Here is a 24,755-nt window from a genome sequence, read left to right as displayed (position 1 = left end):
AACCAATTCTGTCACAGGTTTGATGCTATTTTAGTCTCTTCAAAACATCACTAGGATTTTTAAGTTTTTTCTCTTGTATCTCTTTATTTTATTAAAGTCTGCTCCAATTTTTAACATTTTATTTCTTTTTATTAATTTTATATCTATTTTATACTGTACAAGGTATTAGTAGTATTATTTTCACAGAAAATATTAATTTTTATTTACCTGCATTATTTAACACTGGTCAATGATTTCTTCCTTTCTTTTCTTTTCTCTCTCTCTTTCTCTCTTTGCTTTTTGTTTTTGACATTGAGCTTTCTTTAAAGTAGGTTGTTCTGCTACTAGAAAAACTAGCAAAGAAACCATTTACCCAACAGATTACAGTTTCAGCAGAGCAATTTGCCTCGTGCAGGCTCAGACAAGGTGACCATGAAAGGAGTCTAAAAACCTGAATTTTATGCCGGACTCACACATGGCTGGCTATAGAGTATGAAAAAAGTTTCTCAACTTGCCTATATCCATATTCTTTTATCTTTAAAATGAGGGGATGGGATTATGTACAGTTAATTCTAATTTTAGCTTTCTGTTATTCTAAGACATTTTTCTTTGCCAGTCCTACTATAATGGACTTTGCCATAATACTTATGTAGGGAAGTTCAAGGCAAGGAATGTTCATGTCTGCTTTAAATACTGTTCTCTCTTGTTTTCCTTTATCTTAAAAACTTTGTGCTGAGATCTGTTCCTAATGTTTCACTTATTAAAGTTAGGCATTATCAGCATTATTACTTATGAAGTAAAAGTGAACTATATTGTTATGCCTATGTCCACAATCCAAAACCTAACTCACCCTGAGAACAATTAGACATGATTAACTTGGCAGAAAGAACATTTTTGAAGTTTTCTAATAAGTTCTCAAAATCAACTTTCCTATATTTTTCTCTTGGATGTATATTTCAAATACTCACTCCTCTTCTAAGTTCATCTAATGGTTTCTCTCTCATGTCCCATCAAAAAGTTCTGCCTTTCCTAGGCTTTACTGTGGAAAAAAGCATCATTGATTTCAGCAATTGAGAGTGAACACTAGGGACAAAAGGGACAAGTCTTATGTACATGAAATAAATCTGGGGTTCTTCCGGAAGGATCTTCAGCATGTCTCACAGCCTTCTAAATAGTATTTCATGCATTTGACTCTCAATATAAAAAACAGACATGTTCATAATATAAAATTTGAAAAAATAGATAAAAGTGTATAAAAAGGAAAAGTAAAAAGTATCAGTAATTTTATGACACAGATATAATATCTGTTTATTCTATGGTGCATTTTATTTTATAGATGTACTAAAATGTATTCATTTCCCAGTTGATTAAAATTTAGGCCATTTCTAATTTTTAAATATTTTAAATATTTTAGATGTATATTATTGTCCACAGATCTTTATGTTCATAGCTAATTATCTTCTTACGATGTATTACTAGCCATGAAATTAGGTGTGCCTTTGACAAAGTAATTTATAGCTCTAGGTAAGGTTTCAAAATTCCCGAGAAAACAATTTTTTGTACTCCCTGCAATGATGTACAAGAATAGCCATTTTTCAGCAATTTCAACAGATTTGTTATTATAGCTTTCTTTGCTCTTTTCCAGTTTTTAGAACAACAAATGCATCTATTAGTTTCATATGCATTTTTTTCACAACTTATTCTTGAAACAGAGAATTTTATTGTGGAGAAAGGATTTAAGCAGAGACTGATCCCACTGAAATGCAGATACTTGCTGCTCATCCAGTTTCCTCACTTCTTCAGTTGAAAGGATGGCTCACTTACTTGCATATAAAGTGCCATAGCTTATTCCCTATGTAGTTGGCCCACCAAATCCCAACAATCTATGTCATTGAGAGGTCTGATTTGTGCAGACAAGATGAAGCTATTGATCACCTTCTGATGTCAATGATTTCCCTCTGACAGGGAAGGATTGTTCTGCCCTGCATGTAGAACACTAAAGTTCCTACACGAGTCTCATGTAGGAGACTCAATTTCCTAGAATCTGAATTTACTGTACGGTTGTGTATTATTACATTGTGTAATGAAAATGAAAAAATCAATGTTGGACTTAATGCCCAGAGCAATGATGTTGTGTATTTATTAAATAGCATCAACTTTTCAAAAAATATCATAGTAAGTCAACACCCTCTTAGATGATTTATAACCTCAAGGCGTTCTAGAAACAAATATATTGTGGACAAGTGCTTGGCTTTCTTGCAGAAATTAATAGTTTATTCATAAACAAATTTTTATGCACCCTGATGATTTTTTTGTTTTGTTTCCTGTGCTAAGTGTTCTTAAAAAATCTTGCCGTGGTAAATGAAACTGCATTATAACTGTTAAGAAACTTCTACTGGCTTATGCAACATTCAAACAATGTTTATCAGACACAGGCAGTAGAATGTATTAGTGGGAAATGTAATGGCTCCAGTCCATCTTCTCCACTTAATAGCCATGATCCTGGGCAAGTTAGTTAACCTCTCAAGGCCTCAGTTTTCTCTGTAAAATGGGGATAATTTAAGTCTTCCTTCAAGAAGTGCTACAAGGATTAAGTAAGATAATGTGTGCTTATAACAATGCCTGAAACCTAATAAGTGATCTGTAGACAGTATTGATTGATGTAATTATTCCATAGATCAAACATTCTGCTCAACACAATTATATATATACATATATATATATATATATGTGTGTATATATATATATATACACATATATATGTGTATATATATGTATGTATGTATATATATATATATATACATATATATATATATGACATGATGACTAATTTCAACTAATTTATAACATAGCAGGGAAAATAAAATATGTATGCAAAGCCTACAAATTCTTCAAGATTAAAGGCATTAATGTCTTCATTAATCTCATCTTGTTCAAGGTAATCTTTCCCAGTGCAGCTTACATGAACTTCTCCTTATCATGTTCTACCAAGTTTTATAATTAATTATGTACATGTCTATTCTTTCCTACCAGATTCTGATCTCCTTGAAGCTGATTTATTTCATCCTTCTCCTCCATGCTTTGTCCATTAGCTGGAACATAGTCAGTGCTCAATAATGTTTGCTGAATGAATGAACGAACGAACAAGTAAATGACTAACAATACAAAGCAATATTTGGCAATTGCCGCAAGGGCATCACAATCAAAACCCTGCAGACATTCACCTTCATCTCCTTCCATGAAAACTGGAGAGGTCCAGGAGATCCTCTCCTGATTTGCCTTATTAGGGATAGTTTTATGAAAAACACGGCATTGGAAGAGCTTCTTAAATGATTGAACAAGGCACTCAGTCTCGCCTCACTGGGGTCTCAGCTTCTTTAATCAGCCTTTTCTAACCTGTCTTACAGTGTGAAATTCAGGAACCATGCATTTCTTTGCTGGATACATGCCTCTTTAAATGTACAGAAATAGCCCAAGCATTGATTTTGACAACGTACTTCACCCCCACAGCACATGTCCTAGGAAACGGAGAGCTATACGACAGAGATACACATTATGTGTGCAAAGATAACTTCATAATGGTCTCTGGATTGTTAAAATTGGAGGAAACCAATGCCTTTTAGAGGAAAGTTACAGTAAATGTCACCATATGAATAAACATTGTAGTGACATGCTTAAGCCTGTTTTTACTTGTTATGATTATGTTGCCTGACTCTTACAGCAGAAGTACTTCTCTCTGATTTTCCTTCACATTAACATTTACGACGAAGGGGCAGCATTCCCCTTTGCTCACATCAGCCAAAATGAGCCCCTTTCACCCAGCAATATTTCAACAGTGAGCAACCAGCACAAACCCAGCTTGCTATGGACCTCAGCATGTTCCACCAGCTTTACCCCAGCCAACAGAACTGCCATTTGAAATCCATCTGCCACATTTCATGGGCCTAAATTTTGACCTAGCGGGTAGTCGTTGAGTTCGAACTGAGCAGAAAGGAGCAGGGGTTCTAAAGGGAAACATTCTTCAGCGCTGCTCGGCGTTCCCTGAGACATGAAACACCTAAGACAGCACCGCGAGGCATATTTTTCCTTGCAGAAGCAGCAGAAAAGAGAACATGACTCCCCACCCTTTCTTTATATCCCAATGAGATTTGCTAGTTTAACCAGGGCTGCAGTACAAAAGCACTTGTGGTTCATGTTATATTAATAGTGTGGCCTGATTATCAAAAACCATTACTCTTGGTTATCTTGCAGCGGCTGTACTGAGCTGCTATAAGTCAGAGTGACTGCCCACACAACGTTTGCTCCATGCGTATGATAACAGTATTCTTAATGCAAAAGTGCATTTGTAAAATTATTGCCTTTTAAAGATCAGATGTGTTATAAATGAGATGTGATCACGCAATTGCTTTTCCCTGCATAAAAAAAATTAAATACATAAATTAAACATCAGTATCCTCCTTTGTCATGGCTTCACCGGGGTCAGTTTACTTGTGGTCAAACTCAGAGGGATGGCTTTCAAAGCAGATGCGCTGTGAGCTGAATCCTGGCCAGGGGCACAGCGGTGGTTTTTCCTCTTTGCTTTGATGTTGTCTTCTGTAGCATTGCTTTCTTTCTGGGCCTTGTGAATCCACCCCTTTTTTATGCTGGTCGAGGGTGCTTTGTTTAGTTTAGTTTTGTTTTTTAAATGCAGTCATGATAATGGATCTGAAACCTTCAAATCATTGTTTCCGGTTCTTTGCAGAACTCCATGTGGCTCTGAGTGGCTGCATTCACAGCGCCCTCATGCAAATGCCACGCCTGTGGTTGACTTTTTAACTTCGCCCTCCCTGACTATAACACTTTCACAGGCCCGGCTTTGTAAGAAAGAAGAAACAAAGATCAGGAAGGAAAGCAACTCTATTAAAGTAAAAGAACTCAGTTTTCATGCTCACTAATCTTCTCTGGGTTACATGTTTCATTATACATGTTACACCGACTGGGAATAAGAGAGCTATGGCTTTACTTGTGAAAACGCAAGGGACTCTATTACTGTACATCTTTCAAGCTCCCAAGTTCCCTTATAAACAAACATGTAAGCGGTAAATATACAGGGCTCTGTCTTCCCTTATGTTTTTCCTATCTGAGCAACATTTTCGAATTCTTGATTGTTATAGACAGTTAAGCTTTTCAGCCCTAATTCATTAAAAAAATATATTCATGACAAGTTGTTTGAAATGTGGTCCCTTAAGCTTTTTCTGTCTTTTAGAAACTGTTTCATATCTCTATCTAAGAAGAAAAGCCAGCCAAGATTTACATTTTAATTTAGTTAACCAAATAGTTCAGACTGTGTTCTCCAAAGACAAAGACTGGTCTGTAAGTGGGCCGGATTTTCCTGTATTTTATTGCTGTAATTTGCATGAGAAACACCAGATCCTGTATAATTGTTGCTTTGTTGTTGTGATCCGAGTAGCTGTTTCCAATGTCAATAATTATAACTTGAAATGAAATTTAGTAGCAGTTAGGGGGTGGGGAGTGGAGGCGACTGCCAGCCAGTCAGAATTTCACATCAAACTAACCACAGTCTAGCCTTCTAATGCCATGCAAGCGGCAACCAGCTTCCAACAAAACTCCATGCAAAGTAAACAGAACAAGCAAGTCACTTGAGCTTTGCCACACTGTACATCTTGTGTTATGACATTCTGTTTGGTGTCTAATGAAGAACTAGCATGTTTTATATATGATGGCTCCTAATTGCTTCATTACCCATGCAAATCATAAAGGCAAACTGTGTCTTATCATAAAATCTGTAACTAGGCCATTTAAAAGCCGGGCTCAGAAAAGCATTATTATGTCCATGCTTCTTTTGCTCCTGCATTCTTTTTTTTTATGACTCTGTATTAAGTTGGAGCATTTTCTCTGTGGTCATTTGTTCCTTTAGGTTAGTCTTCAGTTAAGATAAGCATGTAATGGATGATGCGAGGGGCCGTGTCGAGATTGCTACTGCTGCTGCTGCTGCTGCTGCTGCTGCTGCTGCTGCTGCTCTTGGCCCAGCTGTGTCAGCAGACCCACCCAGCCCTTGGCCCCGGTGATCCCAACTTATCTGCGAAGAAGGACATTGTGAGGGGAGGCTGCAAAGTCAGGGATCTGCCCTAGAGCCATGTGCCTGCTTGGGCCCTTTGTCAACATGGGCAGATGCCACTGCTGGGACTCACTGCTGGGCCCACCTTGTTAAAGGGAACATGAAAGCAACAGGAGTGGAAAAAAAGAAAACGCAAGTGTAAGCTGGGTAGAGAACTGAACACCTTCTAAGACCCCCAGCTGAGTGGGGTTTAGTGATAGACAGTCACCTCTTTGTTACTGGAAATTTGGAACCCCCTGAGCTCCTTATTCCAGGTAATTAACACCTCAGCCTTGACTAAGGCTTCTTTCCACATTTTCCTAATAACCAACCCATAGCTAATAGGCAGCATTTTGTTGCTTTTCTTAACAAAGGGAAAAGGAAAGTCTTCCATGAAGGAATTTTGATAAATAAATAAATATATAATAACACGAAATTAAAATCTTACAATGCTGTTTTCAAGGATTGCAGGCATACAGACTGGAAGACGGAGGAATCTGTTACAGTAAATATAATTCTAGACTAACTAGCAGAGGTGGTGTCATGGAAACAAAGAAATTCTGCCTGTGCACTAATTCCTCACCGCAGCTGTTGGGGTGTTAGATTAGGAGGCTGTACACCTTTCGGAGGAATATTAAAGCAGACTGTCTCACCGCCTGTGTCTGTCCTCGTAGCCTCATTCTTGCTGCTAGCAGAGCATGTCCCAACTGTTGTCAATTTATCAATGTAACCTGCACTGGTGGGCACAGTGTGAGCAGCCATTAGGACAGGTGCCTCTATCCATCACAGCCAGTCACTTATTCCACCTTGTCAAGGAAACTAAATGGAGCTTTTGGAGAAATGTAAACAACTCTCTAATGGACAATCAAAGCACCACTTTCTGAAGCAAACAAGAAGAAGAAATCTGACAAGACATTTTTTTTGGGGGGGGGTATACTATTTAAGTATTCTTTAAAAGAACTTTTAATGGTTGTGGTTTTAAAACAAGGGGGCGTAGTGGACATAAGAAGAAGTAAAGGGAACTGGTAAAGTAACGAAAACAAAGTCCTTCTTGTGGGCAAAGATTGAGAAATTAGGATTCAGAAAAGGGTGATGTGTTGAGTGGACTATTCTGGAGGGAAGAGTGACAGAGTTGACAAGAAAGTTAACTTACAAAGAGATTCTTAATAGAAAATGAAGGCTTGTCGTTATTTTTTATTAATGTGTTTAGAGTTTCAAATCTACATGAGGAGAGCAGAAAAACACTATTTAAATATCCACTCCCCAAGACCACCCTTCATGGCAGAAGCCTAACTAAACAGATGGCTGTTCCACCGTGTCCCTGAACACAGAAAAGTCAGCTTTGTCAAACCAGGAGAGGAAGCAAATTCCTCAGAAAATGCCCTGACTTTCACCCCCTGCTTGGGACTGTTCTTAGCTGATCAGCATCCCCCTGCTGTGATGGTGCTGAAGGGGAGGAGACAACCTTCAAAGCGGCAGTTTCAAGCCTGGGCGTTCTGGGCTGCACCTTGAATGTCACTGAAGTGATGAGGTAGCCAGGGCAAACTGTGGAGAGCAGGTGTTCCTGGCGCGGCTTGCCCGTGCCTTTAGGCAGATGGACAGAGCCACACTGAGCCAGCTGAAGCTTCTGGGTGGGCTTCCAGAGACTCTCTGTGGTTATCCATTCTGGAGGCAACAAAGACAAGAGTAGCTGCCAATAGCTGCATCATGGGGGAGGAGAGGTGGCCAATCTCAGAGCTGAATGCAAATAAAGAGAAAAGAGAGATGCTCTGGGAAGAGGGTACTTTCTGGGAATCAGGTAGCAGCAAGGGGCTAAGCGGTCACTGCAACCTTCCTTGCTGACATTTCTGGGAACAAATAGGAAGCCTAACTTGGGAGCCTTGAAATTGGCCCTGACACTCTCTCAGGAGAAAATGCCTTCCCTGGTGGCGTTCACCTACTTTAGTCTCATTACTGTTCCTAATTTATGGTTACCCTGGGATCTAGAGGTCCATATGCTATTCACATAATGTGAGCAAATGGTGGATGTTATCAAACATCTAGTGGCACTATGACCCCTACTCTCTAGTCAAGCCATCCCAATAGTCAGGACCAAATAGGAAGGTGGTGGAAACAAGCCACCCACTGCGGGGAGTGTACATCTTTGTTTCTGGTCGGGTGAGCCATTCTCCAAACCAGTGCCCTCCATTGGAACTTTCTGTAATCATGGAAATATTTGGTGATGCCCAATGTGGACACCATTAGCTGCATTTGGCTTTTGAGCACATGAAATGTGGCTAGCATGATTGAGGAACTATTTAACTTTTCTTTTCTTTTAATTAATTCAAATTTAAATAGCCCCATGTGACTAGAGACTACTCTTGGAAAAGGCAACCTTGACCTATTTCCTGAAAAAATTTGACTGTGTGTGAATCAGATAAAGTTCTGCTGGAGCTGTGCTGTCCAGCACAGTTGTCCACATGTAGTATTTAAATTAATTATAATGATAAATAAGTTAATATTTAGATCCTTAGTTTCACCAGCCATGTCTTCAGGGCTCACTAACCACACATACCTAAGGGGTACTGTACTAGCCAACCACAGAAACAGAATATTTCATTTTTATAACAAGCCATATTGGACAGAGCTGCAGTGGGAGTCAGTGTAGACACCAATGCAAGAAGCAACTAACCCACTAAAAAACCATCCCCTAATTCAACATAATGTTCACTGGGTATCTACTTCTTTTTACCAGGAGCTATGTCAAATGTTAGGGCTATAGTGGTAAATAAGAAATGGGTAGCTCTGTCCACATGAATCTTAGAAACTAGTGGAGATTGCCTGGAGAGTATTATGCTAAGTGAAATAAGCCAGTCAGAGAAAGATAAGTACAACATGATCTCACTCACATGTGGAATCTAATGAACAAAGTAAACTGATGAACAAAATAGGTCCAGAGACATAGAAGCATGGAACACATTGTTGAATTTCAGAGGGAAGGAAGGGAAGGAAGGGAAGGAAGGGAAAGAAGACTGGGTGGGAAGAGATCAACCGAAGAACTTGTATGCATATATGCATAACCCCTGGACACAGACCATAGGCCTGGGGTGGGGGCAGAGAGGGTGGGCTTGAAGAGGTCAATGGTGGGAAAAAAAGAGATATATGTAATATTTTCAATAATAAAGATTTAAAAAAAGAAAGAATATATATATATATATATATATATATATATATATATATATATATCCTGTAAAATATGGGAGAATAACATACATCATATATAATGGGGTCATTTGGGCTCAAAGTTGGTGGTTCTCAGCCTTGGGTACATGCTAAATTCACCAGAGACTTTTGAAAATAGAATTCTTAAAATAAAAGCCAAACCAATTTAATAAAAATATATTTAAAAAACAAAAGTAAATATTGTATTATTATGTAGTTATTATGAGAGGTGACCAGAAAAGCTATGGTAGGATGTGAAAAGATCAGCTAACCGAACTTCAAAGGTCAAAAAAATTGTCCCTGAAGAACTATCCATGCTGAGTCAGGAAAAAAGAAAGCATGACCAGCTGTGTTAGAAGCTAAGGGGTATTTGCAAGGGGTGAAATGGCTAGGAATGTAAGCAAAAGCTAAGTCACATGAGGCCTTGTGAACCCAAAGTGTTGGCCTTAATCTCAGAGCAGTGGGAGCCACTGAAAGACTTTACTTGAGAAAAAAGATTTGCCATAAGGGGCAAGACAGTAGACCAGTTAGAAGGATATTGAGATAACTCAGGCATCACATAATGGTGGCCTAGAGTATGTAGGAGTGAAAATGAAAAAAAGTAGGCCAATTTTAGAAATATCCTATCTAATAAAAGAGAAACATGGTAATTGGCATATGACCGCTACCCTTCCCATTGGCTAATCAGCGAGATATGCAAATTAACTGCCAGCCAAGATGGCGGCCGGCAGCCAGGCAGCTTGAAACTAACATGAGGCTTGCTTGCTTCAGTGACGGAGGAAACCAACGTTCCCCGCCTGCCGCTGCCGGCCTCTGAGCTTGCAGTTTAAGAAACATTGTAACAAATATAGAAGCTAAACAAAACCCCAGAAGCCTGCTTTCAGCGGGCTGGGATCTCAGAGCTGGAGTTGATACAGAGTTTCGATTATAGAACCGGAACAAACCAGATACCTTCTTTCAGCAGCAGAGGTCTCAGAGCTGGAGCCAGAGCTAAAGCTGGCCCAGAATAAAAAAGAAAAAAAGGAGCGGTTGGGAGCTTCCGTCACCCGCCAGCCTGAAAACAGCCCTCAACTCCTCACCCAGACTGGTCAGGCACCCCAGTGGGGACCCCCACCCTGAAGGGGGTGTGACCAGCTGCAAACAGCCATCATCCCCTCACCCAGGCTGGCCAGGCACCCCAGTGGAGACCCCCCACCCTGATCCAGGACACTCTTCAGGGCAAACCAGCCAGCCCCACCCATGCACCAGGCCTCTATCCTATACAGTAAAAGGGGTGATATGCCTCCTAGCACCGGGATCAGCGGAGCCGAGAGGCCTCCCGGCACCTGGATCAGCGTGACAGGGGGCAGCACCCAAACCCCCTGATCGCCCTGCGGCTTTGTGTGTGACAGGATAGAGCCATAACCTCCCCATCGACCCTGGCCTGAGTGTGAGAGTGGCTGCGCCCCAACCACCTGATCGGCCCTGCACTGTGGGTGATAGAGGGCGGCGCCCCAACCCCCCACCCCCCCACAGGCCCAGCTCTGTGTGTGATGGGGTAGAGCCATAACCTCCCCATCGGCCCTGCCCTGAGTGTGACAGTGGCGGCGTCCCAACCCCCTGATCGGCCCTCCTCTGTGAATGACAGGGTATGGAGCCCCAACCCCCCTGATGGGCCCTGCTCTGTGCGTGACAGGGTGCAGTGCCCCAACCCCCTGATTGGCCCTGCTCTGTGCATGACAGGGTACGGAGCCCCAACCCCCCTGATGGGCCCTGCTCTGTGCGTGACGGGGTGGCGCTGCAACCTCCCCATCGACCCTGCCATGAGTGTGACGGGGCGGTGCCCCAACCCCCCAATCAGCCCTACCCTGAGCATGACTGAGGGTGGCATCACAACCTCCCAATCTGCCCTGCTCTGTGCATGACAGGGGAAGGCGCCCCAACTCCCCAATCGGCCCTGCTCTGAGCCTGACCAGGGGCTGCACCTAGGGATTGGGCCTGCCCTCTGCCACCCGGGAGCAGGCCTAAGCCAGCAGGTCGTTATCTCCAGAGGGGTCCCAGACTGCGAGAGGGCACAGACCGGGCTGAGGGACCCCCCTCACCCCCGAGTGCACAAATTTTTGTGCACCGGGCCTCTAGTCCTATATAATAAAAGCCTAATATGCTAAGTGTCCAGTTGGCCATTCAACCAATCAAAGTGTAACATGTTAATGATATGCTAAGGCTGCTCAACTGCTCGCTATGACATGCACTGACCACCAGGGGGCAGACAGTCAACTGGTTGACCAGTCACTATGATGTGCACTGACCACCAGGGGCAGACAGTTGACCGGTTGACCAATCACTATGGCATGCACTGACTACCATGGGGCAGATAGTCCAACCAGTAAGTTAGCTTGCTGCTGGGGTCCAGATGATTGGGACTGAGTGAGATAGTCCAGACATGCCCTGGAGCCCTCCCGCGGTCCCTCCCCAGTTGGCTAACCTCCCACGTCCCTCTCCGGCCCCAATTGTCCACTGGTGGGGTCCCTCAGCCTGGCCTGCACCCTCTCTCAATCTGGGACCCCTTGGGAGATGTCAGAGAGCCTGTTTTGGTAAAACAACTGGTCACTATGACGTGCACTGGCCACCAGGGGGCAGACGCTCAACACAAGAGCTGCCTCTTGGTGGTCAGTGCGCTCCCACAGGGGGAGCACCACTCAGCCAGAAGCTGGGCTCACGGCTGGCGAGTGCAGCAGTGGTGGTGGGTCTCTCCCACCTCTGTGGCAGCACTAAGGATGTCTGACTGACAGCTGGGAAGCGGGCCTAAGCCGTCAGTTGAACATCTCCTGAGGGCTCCCAGATTGCAAGAGGGTGCAGGCCAGGCTGAGGGGACCCCCCCTCGCCAAGTGCACAAATTTCATGCACTGGTCCTCTAGTTTAGAAATAAGCACATTTAATCCTTCTTCATGGCTCCATGAAGTCTGCTCACCCAGCCAGGTTACAATTATTTCTTCAAATTTAGTCATCTAAAAATGAAAATAACAAACAATTGGAAGCTTTTATATTGCTCATTCTGCTAATGTTTCCCCATAGTTTAATGTGATCTTTATCATCAATGGTATATATTACAGATTAATATCCTCTTAAAGCCAGAGGCCAAGCTTATTTCAGTTTTCACAGCACTCAGTGTAGCTTCATAAGTAGATTGGTAATTAATTAAAGCTTTCTGGTACTTTGGAAAGGCAGTTTAATACTCTTTAGATAGAAGAGTGAGGTATTATCTATGTTTCAAGATATACTTCTTTTTAAAGTAAGATTTGAACTTCAGTTTTTCAATAGAAGTTGACACATTGGATCATCTTAGTAAGAAAACTTCAAATTTCTCAATTTCACATTTAAGATATCAATGATTTGCCTTTTAATTAGGCACATATATTTACTCGAAAAATGAATTTTGCTTGTATAATATAGGCATTTGCAATCATTAATTATTATGATGGAGATTTACTGACCACTGCTTTACAGCTTTCAATAGGAGGCTAGTTTTTTTGTTTTGTTTTGTTTTGTTTTTAGATATATTTTTATTGACTCCAGAGAGGAAGGGAGAGATAGAAATATCAATGATGAGAGAGAATCATTGATCAGCTGCCTCCTGCACATCCCCTACTGGGATCAAGCCCACACCTGGGGCATGTGCCCTTGATCAGAATCAAACCTAGAACCCTTCAGTTGGCAGAGCTGACACTCTATCCATTGAGCCAAACCAGCTAGGGCAATAGGAGGCTAGTTGACTTCAGATGAAATGATTCTCTTATCCCCAATGGCAAAGTAAGGAAGAACAGATAAATAATGAGCTAGCCTAGAATAGAATCATATACAGTAAGTCCTCACCTAACGCCATGGATAGGTTCTGTAACTTTAAGCACAAACATATCATGAAACCGATTTCCCTCATAGGCTAATTTATATAAACAAGAGTTCATTTCTTATGGCGTCTCATCAATGTTGTAACAAAATAACGTTGAATGAAATGATGTTTTTTTTTGAGAACCTACTGTACAAGTGGAAGATAGTCACGAACCACTTCATGGCTTCCTTGGAGCTTTAAATTCCAAGTCCAGCCACCTCAGAAGTTAATATCTGAACTGGGAAACCAAGGTATTTACTCCCACCTGCAGCCTACTAGCAAATTTGTTCCCCCAAACAATTCAGAAGTATGAAAACATTTGAGACCTGGAACACTTGACACTATTATTGCCACTTGCACCCTAAAGTTGCATTATGTGTCTTCACATTCATGGATTTGACATTCATGGTTTTCCTTATCTGTGAGTGACCATGAATAAAGTCAATCACAATGGCACCAAAAGGATTATAATGTAAACAGACCCAGAGAAGCTATGTCAGTCACCAAGGGCCCTAGTTCGTAAATTGGCAAACCAGGGTTGTCTAACTCCAAGGTGAGTGTCTCTGACCGAATTATCCTGCTCCCAACAACACAGTGATTTAAATGTTATTGAGGCATGAAATTCTATGGCCGAGGCAGAACTGAATCAGTTCGCTGGTGGGATGCCTGGTGACCACCCAGGACCTCCTCCCCCAGGGACTTGATTGCTCTCCACTCCCTACGAGGAACAAATAAACAAAATTGCTTGATGTGAAACACTGCTGAAACGTAAACTAACTGTTGGGGACTGGTGAAGAGAAAGTCACCCTTTTTAAGAACTTAAGGCTTTCCGAAGGTCTCCGTCAGTGGCTCTCTTACTGGGATCAGGTGCGATGCCAGTGGAGAAAACAGAGGGTGTGGCTGTGCAGCTGAGAAGCAGCTCTGGGCCGTTTCTCTTCTGATGAGCTGGGGTTGCTGCCTGGCAGTTTACTGTCTGTGTAATCACCGCTCTGTTTGGATGTAGTAGATGTGATTTGTGTCTGACTGGCACCATGTGACTGGATCGTATAAGTCACAGTCACTTCGCGAACGTTACATTATTATTGCCAAGAATATGTATGTATATGTACGTATATCAGGGACCCTTTGACATGGGAAAACTTACTGTAAAACTAGATTTTCCAACTCACAATTTTTTATGGAGTTACAATAAAAGGAGGAGGATAAAATCTAGGGGTGGCTTTTCTATGTGCTGATTATTTTAGTGCTGCTGCGAAAACTACCTGCTGAAGGTGTGGAAATCACACCACAATTCAAAAAAGCATGTGCCATTTTTAAGGAATAAAATCAAAATTACCATAGATGTTCTCTTCCTCCTGAGACATTCTCCCAGGTTCGGTTTTAGCCACCCAGGTCCCAAAGCAGTCTTCACTGGACTACCCTGTTTTGTTTGAAGGGGCAGGGAGGGGTTGGAGAATGTAGAAAGCTGGGGTGCTTTAAAGAGAATTCCTAAAATCAATGTTTTTCTCCTTCCTGCCCCAACTCTCTACCTTCCTCATTAAGAAAATCTGTACTATATACAAGACTCTTAGTTTGCCAAATGATGCATGGGGTGGGGTTGGGGTGGGGGGGTTGTTCTTTTGCTCTGTTTTGTTTTGTATTTCTAACTCTGGGTCATAAAATTAGGAGTGGACACATTTGCCTTCGTTGGTCTGCTTTTCCTTGTTTTGGATTCTAGCAGCATGGGCAGTCGGTCCTCCATTTACCTGGAGCCATTTGTTTTCTCACAGAGCAAATGAATACTGAGCAGCTAAGGTGAGGCAAGCATTGTTCTAGGTCCTGGGGAGACATACGGGGGCGGGGGGGACGGGGGCTGGGAGAGAAAGAAAAAGACAGCCTGCCCTCATGGAGCTTATGTTCTATATATATGAGCAGTTTTTAACGGGAGCAACTTTGCTCTCCCATCCCACCCAGCTGACACTGGGCAATGTCTGGGGACATTTTTGACATTTTTGTGTGTCAGAACCCGTGGGAATATTGTTACCAGCACCTGGTGGGTAGAGGCCAGAAATAATGTTAAGTAGCCTGCACTGCACTAAGCTATTTGGTCCCAAATGCCCCAGTGCCAAGGTTGAGAATTCCTGACATATGCACACACAGCGTGCTGAAAACTGAATGTCAGATGGGTGTGTTTATATCAACAGAGGTTGCTGTATTATATGCACCTGCTCTGGATGTAGGGATGGGAGGTGGTCAGGGCTCTGAAGTGAATGTTTCAGATCTATAGCCCAAATGTGTTGGTCAGGCTCTTTTTAAGTTGCAAGCAGCAGACATTCAACTCAAATGAGCTTGAAAACAAAAGTAGTATTAGCTTACAGGGCTGAAGATGAAGCTTCATAGCTTTCAGAAGTGAAGAAAAGGCCACCAGCAAAGGGCCCAGGCCCTGAAACCAGGACTACTCTGCTCACAGACTCTCCTGCACTCCTTTTGCTTCCCTCATCTGCTGCTCTCTTCTCTTTGAGCAATGGCACCTCGTGTGCTGCTGCTGCAGAAGGGATTGCACCTAGTGGAGCCTCGCCTCTGAAAGCCTGGCTTAGAGACCCCAGAGGAAGGAATGACAGTTTAAGCATGGCATCCCTATCTTGAACAATTTCTTGGCCTTGTTCTGATCATGTGCCAGTCTCTTACCTGAGATGAGGTTCTATGATTGGTCATACCCATTCTTTTTAAAATATATATATATTTTTATTGATTTCAGAGAGGAAGAGAGAGGTAGAAACATCAATGATGAGAGAGAATCATTGTTCGGCTGCCTTCTACACACCCCATACCGGGGATCGAGCCCGGAACCTGGGCATATGCCCTGACCAGGAATTGAACCATGACCGCCTGGTTCATAAGCCCATGCTCAACCACTGGGCCACGCCTGCTGGGCTGGTCATACCCATTCTTAAGACTAGGCAATAGAGAGGCAGGTAGGGAGTCTGGGGTATTATTGTTCACAACTCATTACACCACAATAAATAGGCAAAAGGAAATAGCTCTGCAAAGGAAAAAAAATGTGGGTGGGAAAAATGTATATCTAAGTATACTGTAATGGAGGATGTCAAATTTTAGCCATGCTTTAAAGCAGTCATTTCAAACCATTTTTGCATTAAGATCCCTTATATTGACACCCCTCTCTTTCCCAGACTTTTGCCATCCAAAATATGTGATATATATTGCTATATTTATTACATTACAGAATTTTTTTTCTTTTAAAGTATACTTTAAGCATTATATGGAAACTTTTGATTACCAGTAATAATTAGAGAACAAAGAAACCTTTCCATTGATCAGCACATTTATTGGACACCTACTATGTGTCAAGCTTTCTACTGAACACAGGAGAACACAACAAAGAAGAAAACACAGCTCCTGCCTTTGAGCTTATAGTCTAACTGGGATATAAGGCAGATGCACCTGAAACTTCCAATAGTGATATCAGGTAGGCTGGATACCAGCATCTTCTGTCCCTGCCTCAAAGGGCAAATGTCACTATCATCTATCTGTGAGTTTTACCAATTGGGTTAGAGAGCCAACTACTCCTGCCTCGAATTCTCCTACTTGCTTTGACTTGTTTCTCCTAGATCCGACACTTTTCCTGCTGAGCCTGTCCCATCTGCCAGAACCTCTAAGATGCAGTGGGACCATCTACTCTGGCCCCATATGGCAAATTCCAACAACAAAAAATGCCATTCTTTATTGGGCACTGTGCAGGGTGTTTGTATCCCCGTCACACTAATGCTTTTGAGTCGTGCTGTGAGGTCAGTATTTATGCCCATTGTGCAGTGTTGGGATCTGAAGCAGCAAGTAGCCTGGTAAGTTTATCCAGTGATGACACAGCTCCAAAGCGACCAGGCCTGAATTTGGCCCCAGGCCTATCTGACGCCAACGATCGTAGTGCAGAGTCTCTTTGCCATTTCTACCTCCATGAAACAGCCAGGCAGTAGGCATGATGAATATCTTTTAAGTGTTATAGATACTAAAAACTATAGGGATTCAAGAAGGGAGAAACAGGGAGGAAATTTAGGACAGCTTTGGCAGAAGAGTCTCGGGGAGGTATTCATCCATTCCAGATGTTCTATTCCCAGGCTCGGGCCAAGTACTGAGAAGTGACTTCCGTGTACCTTGCATTAGCCCAGTGAGGTAGCGATGCCGTCCCCGTCAAGATAACCAACCCTGGTGGTGAAAAGAAACATAGAAGAGCCTACCTGTGCCAGGCACTCTGCTAGACTCTTCCACACACTATCTCAATCAATCCTCCTGGGGCCCCAGCTCATGCTCACTGCATTCTCTCCTTACAGGTGTAAAAACTACTATCTAACCAGAGCAAGGTCACGGGCACGAGTGGAGCCTAGGTTCTACTGACTGCTTCTGCCCCACCCTCACTATCCTCATTCCATTCCTTCCCCCAGGAAATATTGTCCTATTCAAAATAAGGGATTAAAAAGCAGAGCCTTCGCTGCCGGCCTCCCCGGTTAGCACCATGCATTTATTATGCTAGGTAAACATGGCAACCTGTGCGGGCCATGAAGATTCCATCCGTCATGAGCAGTGCTGGTGCTTCCCCGCTCTCCGCAAAGCCTAATAATTAACTTTTGTCAAGCTTCGCACAAATGTTAACAGGGCCCTGCCACTCTCCACATGTACAGCCACATTATTACTTTTTCAATATGTGACAGTGGTTTCCTCCAGTGGAAAATGCATTCGCCCCCACAGTCTAAGGCATCCAGCCACTGAAATCATCATAGAGGAGAAGGGGAGGATGCAGATTGAGGGCTATAGTTTGTAGACCTCACCCGTTTTTGAAATAAAGGATGACTTCCAAAAACTGACGTGAGTACAGAGCTTGTGTAATCTCCGTTCGCGGTGATTTTTCTTTGATTGATGTGCCATTAATACTTTAATTGGCAACAGGTGCAGTTGATTGTTGGTTCCTACGCTGAGAAATCTGAAATTGAACATAAGGTTCTGATAAATTAATAAACTTCTCTGCTCCAAACAGTTGTTGCTGTGAACTAACTTTCTATGAAGCACTGCTCCATCAAGCATGCTGAATTCTTTATGTTAAAAAGCAAAGTGTTACTTAATGATAAATTAAAATTACACAAAGAGCCGGAGAAAGAACACAATAACATCCCCCCTCCCAGGGAAAAGGGAAATTGCTGGAAGGAGCAGAAGAATGTGATTTATGAAATAAATTGGTTCCCTTTTGTAGACCAAAGTGTTTTGTCTCTAGATTCCATATCACATTATTAAAATAATTTTGTGTTACTTAATATAAATGGGGGAAGGGAGAATAAAGAATTTTTATATAAGGTCCTTTTTCTCCCTGAGGTAAAAATTAATATTGAGTGGAAACTTAGGGGGGGGGGGGACCTGAAGTTTCTATAAAATCCCTTAAAGTTATGTTTGTTTTATTTATTAACCCTATATATATTGAAGCCATTTGCAAATATTTTATTGCAAAAGATTGTCTCTGATGGGGACAAAGAGCTATAGGCTTTAATTTCTATCAGTGAGAAAGAGACTATTTATTCACAACCCTGGTTTTGATGGTGAATGAGCACAAGCTATTATTTTTGTTCCCTGAACCAAACATAGAAGATGATCCAGGATATAAGGAGGTTGAATGGTATCAGAGCTTCACCCTCCCACCAACCAAAGAGTCTCAGAAGTGGAGAGAAATCCCAACAATGTGTGGGGAATGGGAGCTTGAGCAGGGGAGCCCCATGGACCCCAGAAGTTAAACTAGACAGGTAAGAGATTTCTAGTTGTGTGCCTTTTCCTTCTCTTAGCGGATCTTTGCTACACTGTGGCTCTTATAGGTCAGAAAGTCAGAAACCTAGAGCCACTGTGGCACCAGAACTAAATAAGGGGAATGATGCCAGGCAAGGCTGGGAAGCCAATGTCATTGAGTACAGGTGACATTGCATTTCCTCCTCTCCCTCGTAGGTTGTGCCAGGGCCAAATCATTATGAAATAAAAGTTGTGGGGGAAATGCAAGAATATGTCAAACTCAGAAAGTGATTTCTACAAGTTCTTACTCTCCTCATGCCCATATCAAACAAATAAAAACTTCCCCAAAAGAGCACATGCTCTTCTTTTAGAATCTACTAGTAACAGATCAGGCTGAAAAACTAAGCAAGGATATGAAAGATATGAATACTATCCTTACTTAACTTTATTTATTATCAAAATATATGCAGCCAGTTATTGTGCGGTATCAATTCAATGATAATAAGCAAGAAGTGGTTTTATCATTTCCAAGAACTTCTTTCCACCTTACCTTGCCAAATTTCCCTTTAGCATTCTTTACTGGTAACTTGGACAAATGCCCTGACTCTTTGGTCACTGCTGGTTATTAAAAGTTCAATCTAGTTGAAAGTTCAGACTCCGTGTCAATATAAATCTTTTCTCTCTCCCCGCTCCTAAAGCAGATGGAGCACAGGAATGCACAGCAGGGAGGGGCCCACAGTGGCCTCTTTCTCTGCTCTTCTTCACTCTCAGGGCAGGGGTGGTGTCCAGTCCGGTGATGATTCTGCCTTTTCCTTTGTATGAGGCCTAACTCTTTTGCTGTTGGGAATACGAAATCTAAGCTAACTATTTGGGTTGATGCTTGGGAAGTTCCTTGCTCTCTCTCTGGTTCAACCTGGTTCTGTGGTCTTATATGGTGGCCAGGAGTCAAGAACCCAGTCCTACTCCACAGAAGAGAATAAAATCTTCTTGTAGAGAATAAAAGCTTCTCACCATTGTAAAAAGCTACACTTTTTACAATGCTGAGCATCTGGGACCAAACTAGGATGAAGCAGTGATAGTCACCTCAGGTACAAAATGTAAGGAGGCACTCAAAAGCTCAATAATCAAGATAAATAGTATTGTAATGTAATGTTTTTAAAAATAAAAATTAATTCCCAGCCGGTTTTGCTCAGTGGATAGAGCATCAGCCTGTGGACTAAATGGTTCTGGGATTGATTCTGATCAAGGGCACATGCCTGGGGTGTGGGCTCGATCCCCAGTAGGGGGCATTCAGGAGGCAGCCAATCAATGATTCTCTATCATCATTGATATTTCTCTCTCTCTCCCTCCTTCGTCTCTGAAATCAATAAAAAATATATTTTTTAAAATAAAAATTAAGACAAAAATATCTATCATGAACCAAATATCGAAATTTTCAATAAAGATAGGATCTATATGGATTATTTTTCCTTTGCCTCAGGGTCTAAAGTGTCACTGGGAAGTCCTGATTTTGACAGCCTCTTTCCCTTACTTCCACAAGACGTTTACGTAGAACAGAAAAGAGGGTTGGGTGGTGGCTGATGAAAGCTGGGTCCGTTCTGCTTCTCATAGAAAGCCCTGAGGAGAAGATATGTCTTCAACTATTGATGAGTCCTTTTACAAAGGAGAAAACTGGGCGCCTCATTATTTACAGCAGATGGCCTTACCTTCTGGCCCATTCAAGAGCATCACCAAAAGCCCAGCAAGAGTTTTAAAGAGAGAGAAACTAGAGTACCTCTAACAAATACAGAATGCATATTATTTTATACGCGTACATTTTTAAAGTCTCCATATTCTAGATACTAAATCATCAATAAAATACAAAAAAAGCCACTATATATTGAAAAAAAAATTAAGTGGTAACATTCTCCTGTGTTAGGCTTATAAAAATGGCAACTTCATTTTGTCCAAACCAATATATTCTGTAAACTGCATATTATCTGACCATAATGCTCTACTATTAGAAGTCAAAAGGAGAGCTTGGAAAATATTTCTGAAGTTTAATATAATTACTAAAAAGAAAAATTTTGCCTTCAGTAATCTTGATTTGGACTAAGCTCCTTCCCATTAAAATCTACAATAAAACCAGTATAAGGAACATAAAATAAATAAAACATTGAAGAGCAACACACACAAACAGAACCTGAGACTCTGATCCTTGATAGAAAGAAAGCACTCGGTGAGATCCACATTCACCTACTTTTTCCCAGGGGACATTTGCAAATTTTTTATCATGAAAGAATAGAATCTTAGCAGAAAGTGGCAGTTCCAATAGTCTGAAAGGGCAGATCTTAGAGTTCAGGACAGCTGAAGCAGCTGAGACTTGAAGGGTAAAATCCTGAGAGAAGAAAATCACAAGTTAGCCTAAAAGTCTCTACTAAAACTCCACTTGAAGCTTTGGTCAACTTTTGAGCTGTACACAGTGTATGGCTTTAAAATGCTACCAGGCACCTGCAGCTAGAAGGCCAGAGAGTTAAACAGAGATTTTTAGAAGCCTTGTGATTCTAGGGAGACAGAGAAAGGTATTCAAGGCCTGCTAATGTGGAGTGGCCCTGGCAAACATTCTAGGCTCTCAGTTGAGACTTTGGGAAATCTATATCCAAGGAGTAAAGATGAGATGAAATATAACAACTCTAAAATAAATCTTCAGTAAGATTAAGGTGATCTGCATACATTCTCTGCTGCCGAATCTTAACCCTCTTAGAAAGAAGATGCCATCCAGACTCTATAATTTTAATGCAATTAATATACACTGTCCAGCATCCAAACAAGAAGTATGAGGCATGTTTAAAAAAAAAAAGGAATCAGTCTGGCTGGTGTGGCTCAGTAGTTGAGCATCAACCTATGAACCAGGAGGTCACAGTTTGATTCCCAGTCAGGGCATATACCCAAGTTTCAGGCTTGATCCCCAGTAGGGGATGTGCAGGAGGCAGCCAATCAATGATTCTCATCATTGATGTTTCTATCCCTTCCTCTCTGAAATCAATAAAAAAAAATATTTTTAAAAAAGGAATCAATTGATCAAAAAACCAAGAAGAAAGAGCCCTACAGATAATTCAGATATTAGAATTATTAGACAGGGACATTAAAATAGCTATGTTCAAGAAAACAGAGGAAAATACAGAGATTTTAGCAGACTTGTATTCTATACAAAAAGTAGATTTACATTTATATAGAACATGTGCTGATAGCAAATTAGGCAGTAGGAAACATTGTAAACTAGAATACACTAAGTTTTAAGTAAGGTAAGTTCAAGCTAGAGCTTGAAATACAGAAAGAAAAAAATATAGAAGTTAGGATGAAGAGTAAGAGAGATACACAAATGTTCAACATGTATAATTGGAATCCCACAAAGAAAACAAAATTTGAAGAGACAAAAACAATATTTGAAGAAATCTACTTGAGAATTTGGAAAATTGAAAGGCACAAAATCACATTTCGATTAAGCTTTAAAAATCCAGCAGGATAAATATAAGAACTACTTCTAGATGCAACATAGTAAAACATGCTAAAATCAAAGGAAAGAGGAAATCTTGAAAGTAGTCAGAAGGAAGAAAAAAACACATGTTTCCTTCAAAGGGGCAATAATAAGTCTTGAAGCTGTTGAAATAACAGTAACAATAAAATAACTCTCAGAGAACAATATATTTCTTTATTGGCTTCAGAGAGGAAGGGAGAAGGAGAGAGAGAGATAGAAACATCAATGATGAGAGAGAATCACTGATCGGCTGCCTCCTGCACGCACCCCACTGGAGATTGAGCCCGCAACCCAGGCATGTGCCCTTGGCCAGAATCGAACCTGGGACCCCTCAGTCTGCAGGCTGACGCTCTATCCACTGAGCCAAGCGGGCTAGGGCAAAAGATATCTTTAAAGACACTGAAAGAAAGCAACTACCAACCTGTAATTTTATATTTAAATATTTAAATATTTAAATATTTAATTTAATATTTCTCAGCCAAAATATTTCTCAAAATAAAGATGATAAAACATCTCCTTATGCTAAAATAAAGACAAGCCCAAGGAATTATGAGGACATATCAAAAAGACACAGAGCCAGCTTAAAAAAGGCTCACAATGATTGAATGTAGGACAATTTAACATCAAAATAAATAAAAATAAATAATGACACTAAGGGATTATAGCTCATTGAATAAAATAAGAACACTTGAGTCTATAGTGTTAATAAATATATAATTGAATTAAAGTAGAATGTTAACCCAAAAACTGTAGAGGGAAAAATGGAGTTGGAAAATGACCATTTGACAACCATCATATTAATAATTGATTCAGGCAAGAATCATCAATGACTAATAAAACTACTTGGTGAAAAATTGCTGAGGAAATAGGATACTTAAATGGTTTCAAAATATCTTCCCACAAATTATTTATTAATTACAAAGAAACATCATGTACCTTCTAATGTGATGCACTGAGAAGGGAGGCTATGTTACTTATGTACTATTTCTGCCAAAAATCTAAGATTTGACTCTAAACATAAGGAAACTGAAAATGAGGACATCCTGCAAAACATCTGTCCCATACCCTTCTAAAATGTCAGTGACAAGGGAGTTAGGAAGCTGTTTCTGTATGTAGTTCAACTAGAGATGATTAGGATAAAATAAAATACCACAAAGCAATGACAATGGAAGCTTTGGGGAAGGATCAAAAACATGATATCCAAATTCTACATTTATAGCATTTAAAAACTGCTTATTGCCTGGTCAGTATGGCTCAGTTGTTGAGTGTCCATTTATGAACCAGGAGCTCACAGTTTGATTTCCGAGTCGGGGCATATACCCAGCTTGTGGGCTCAGTCCCCAGTGTGGGGTGTGCAGGAGGCAGCCAATCCATGATTCTCTCACATCATTTTTGTTTCGATCTGTCTCTCCCTTTTCCTTCCTCTCTGAAATCAATAAAAATATACTAAAAAAAGGAGAAAACCAAGATGGCGGCATAGGTAAACACAGGAGTTAGCTGCCTCGAACAACCACTTCACAAATACAACTAAAAGATGGAACGGACATTGCCCAGAACCACAGGAAGACTGGCTGAGGGGAAATTCTTCAACTAGAAGGAAAGAGAACAGCATATGAGACTCAGAGGAGGCGCAGTGCGGAAAATACAAAGGTGCGGAGGTATGCGCGGAGCGGGCTGGTAGCTGAGGGCGTGGTTGTCGTTTTCAATCAGGAGGGAGTCTCAGATTCTGAGCTCCAGTTCTGAGCGAGTCTCTAGGGACCTAGACTCAAACGGGAGAAGCGGGACTGTCTGGCATCAGTTGGAACACGAGGGCAGCTTTCTCTCCGAGGTTTGCAGCGGTTGCTGGGACTCTGAGAGGCAGAGCCTCTGGGGACGGGACTGAGAGCAGCCATAACTGCTCCCTCCACCAGCTCTGTTAATCCCATGCGACCCGCCCTGCCCAAGCCCTGCGCAGAGCCATTTGCTGGATAGCCTCAGGCAAAGGCTAGATTAGCACCTCCCTAGAGGACAGAAGTTTTCCCACTGCAGACATAGCTGATTCTCACAGCCAGTTGGCCTGGAGGTCAAATCCTCCTAGTATTAACTACAACAATCAAGGCTTAACTACAACAAGACTGCGCACAAAGACCACTAGGGGGTGCACCAAGAAAGCATAAAAAATGCGGAGACAAAAAAACAGGACAAAACTGTCAGTGGAGGATATTGAGTTCAGAACCACACTTTTAAGGTCTCTCAAGAACTGTCTAGAAGCCGCCGATAAAGTTATTGAGATCCTCAAGAAATCTATTGAGACCCTCGATGTTATGATAAAGAACCAACTAGAAATTAAGCAT

General features: G+C 41.5%; 1 long non-coding RNA gene across 3 annotated transcripts in view; it reads right to left on the bottom strand.

The window, feature by feature from the left end:
• The window catches only part of LOC118677602, a 113,008-nt gene that overhangs the window by 37,423 nt on the left and 50,830 nt on the right, over positions 1–24,755 (bottom strand). Inside the window, exon 9 of one of the 3 annotated variants that reach the window (XR_004974433.1) lies at positions 18,025–18,117. The exons of the other annotated variants lie outside the window; for them this stretch is intronic. This is a non-coding gene — a long non-coding RNA (uncharacterized LOC118677602). Of the gene's footprint in view, positions 1–18,024; positions 18,118–24,755 lie in introns of those variants that run through there. 3 annotated transcript variants of the gene reach the window in all.

Source organism: Myotis myotis, unplaced genomic scaffold (assembly GCF_014108235.1).
Source record: "Myotis myotis isolate mMyoMyo1 unplaced genomic scaffold, mMyoMyo1.p scaffold_m19_p_2, whole genome shotgun sequence".
Classification (NCBI taxonomy): Eukaryota; Metazoa; Chordata; class Mammalia; order Chiroptera; family Vespertilionidae; genus Myotis; species Myotis myotis.
The sequence above is the reverse complement of the archived record's forward strand: the minus strand, read 5'-3'. Positions and strand labels throughout refer to the sequence as shown.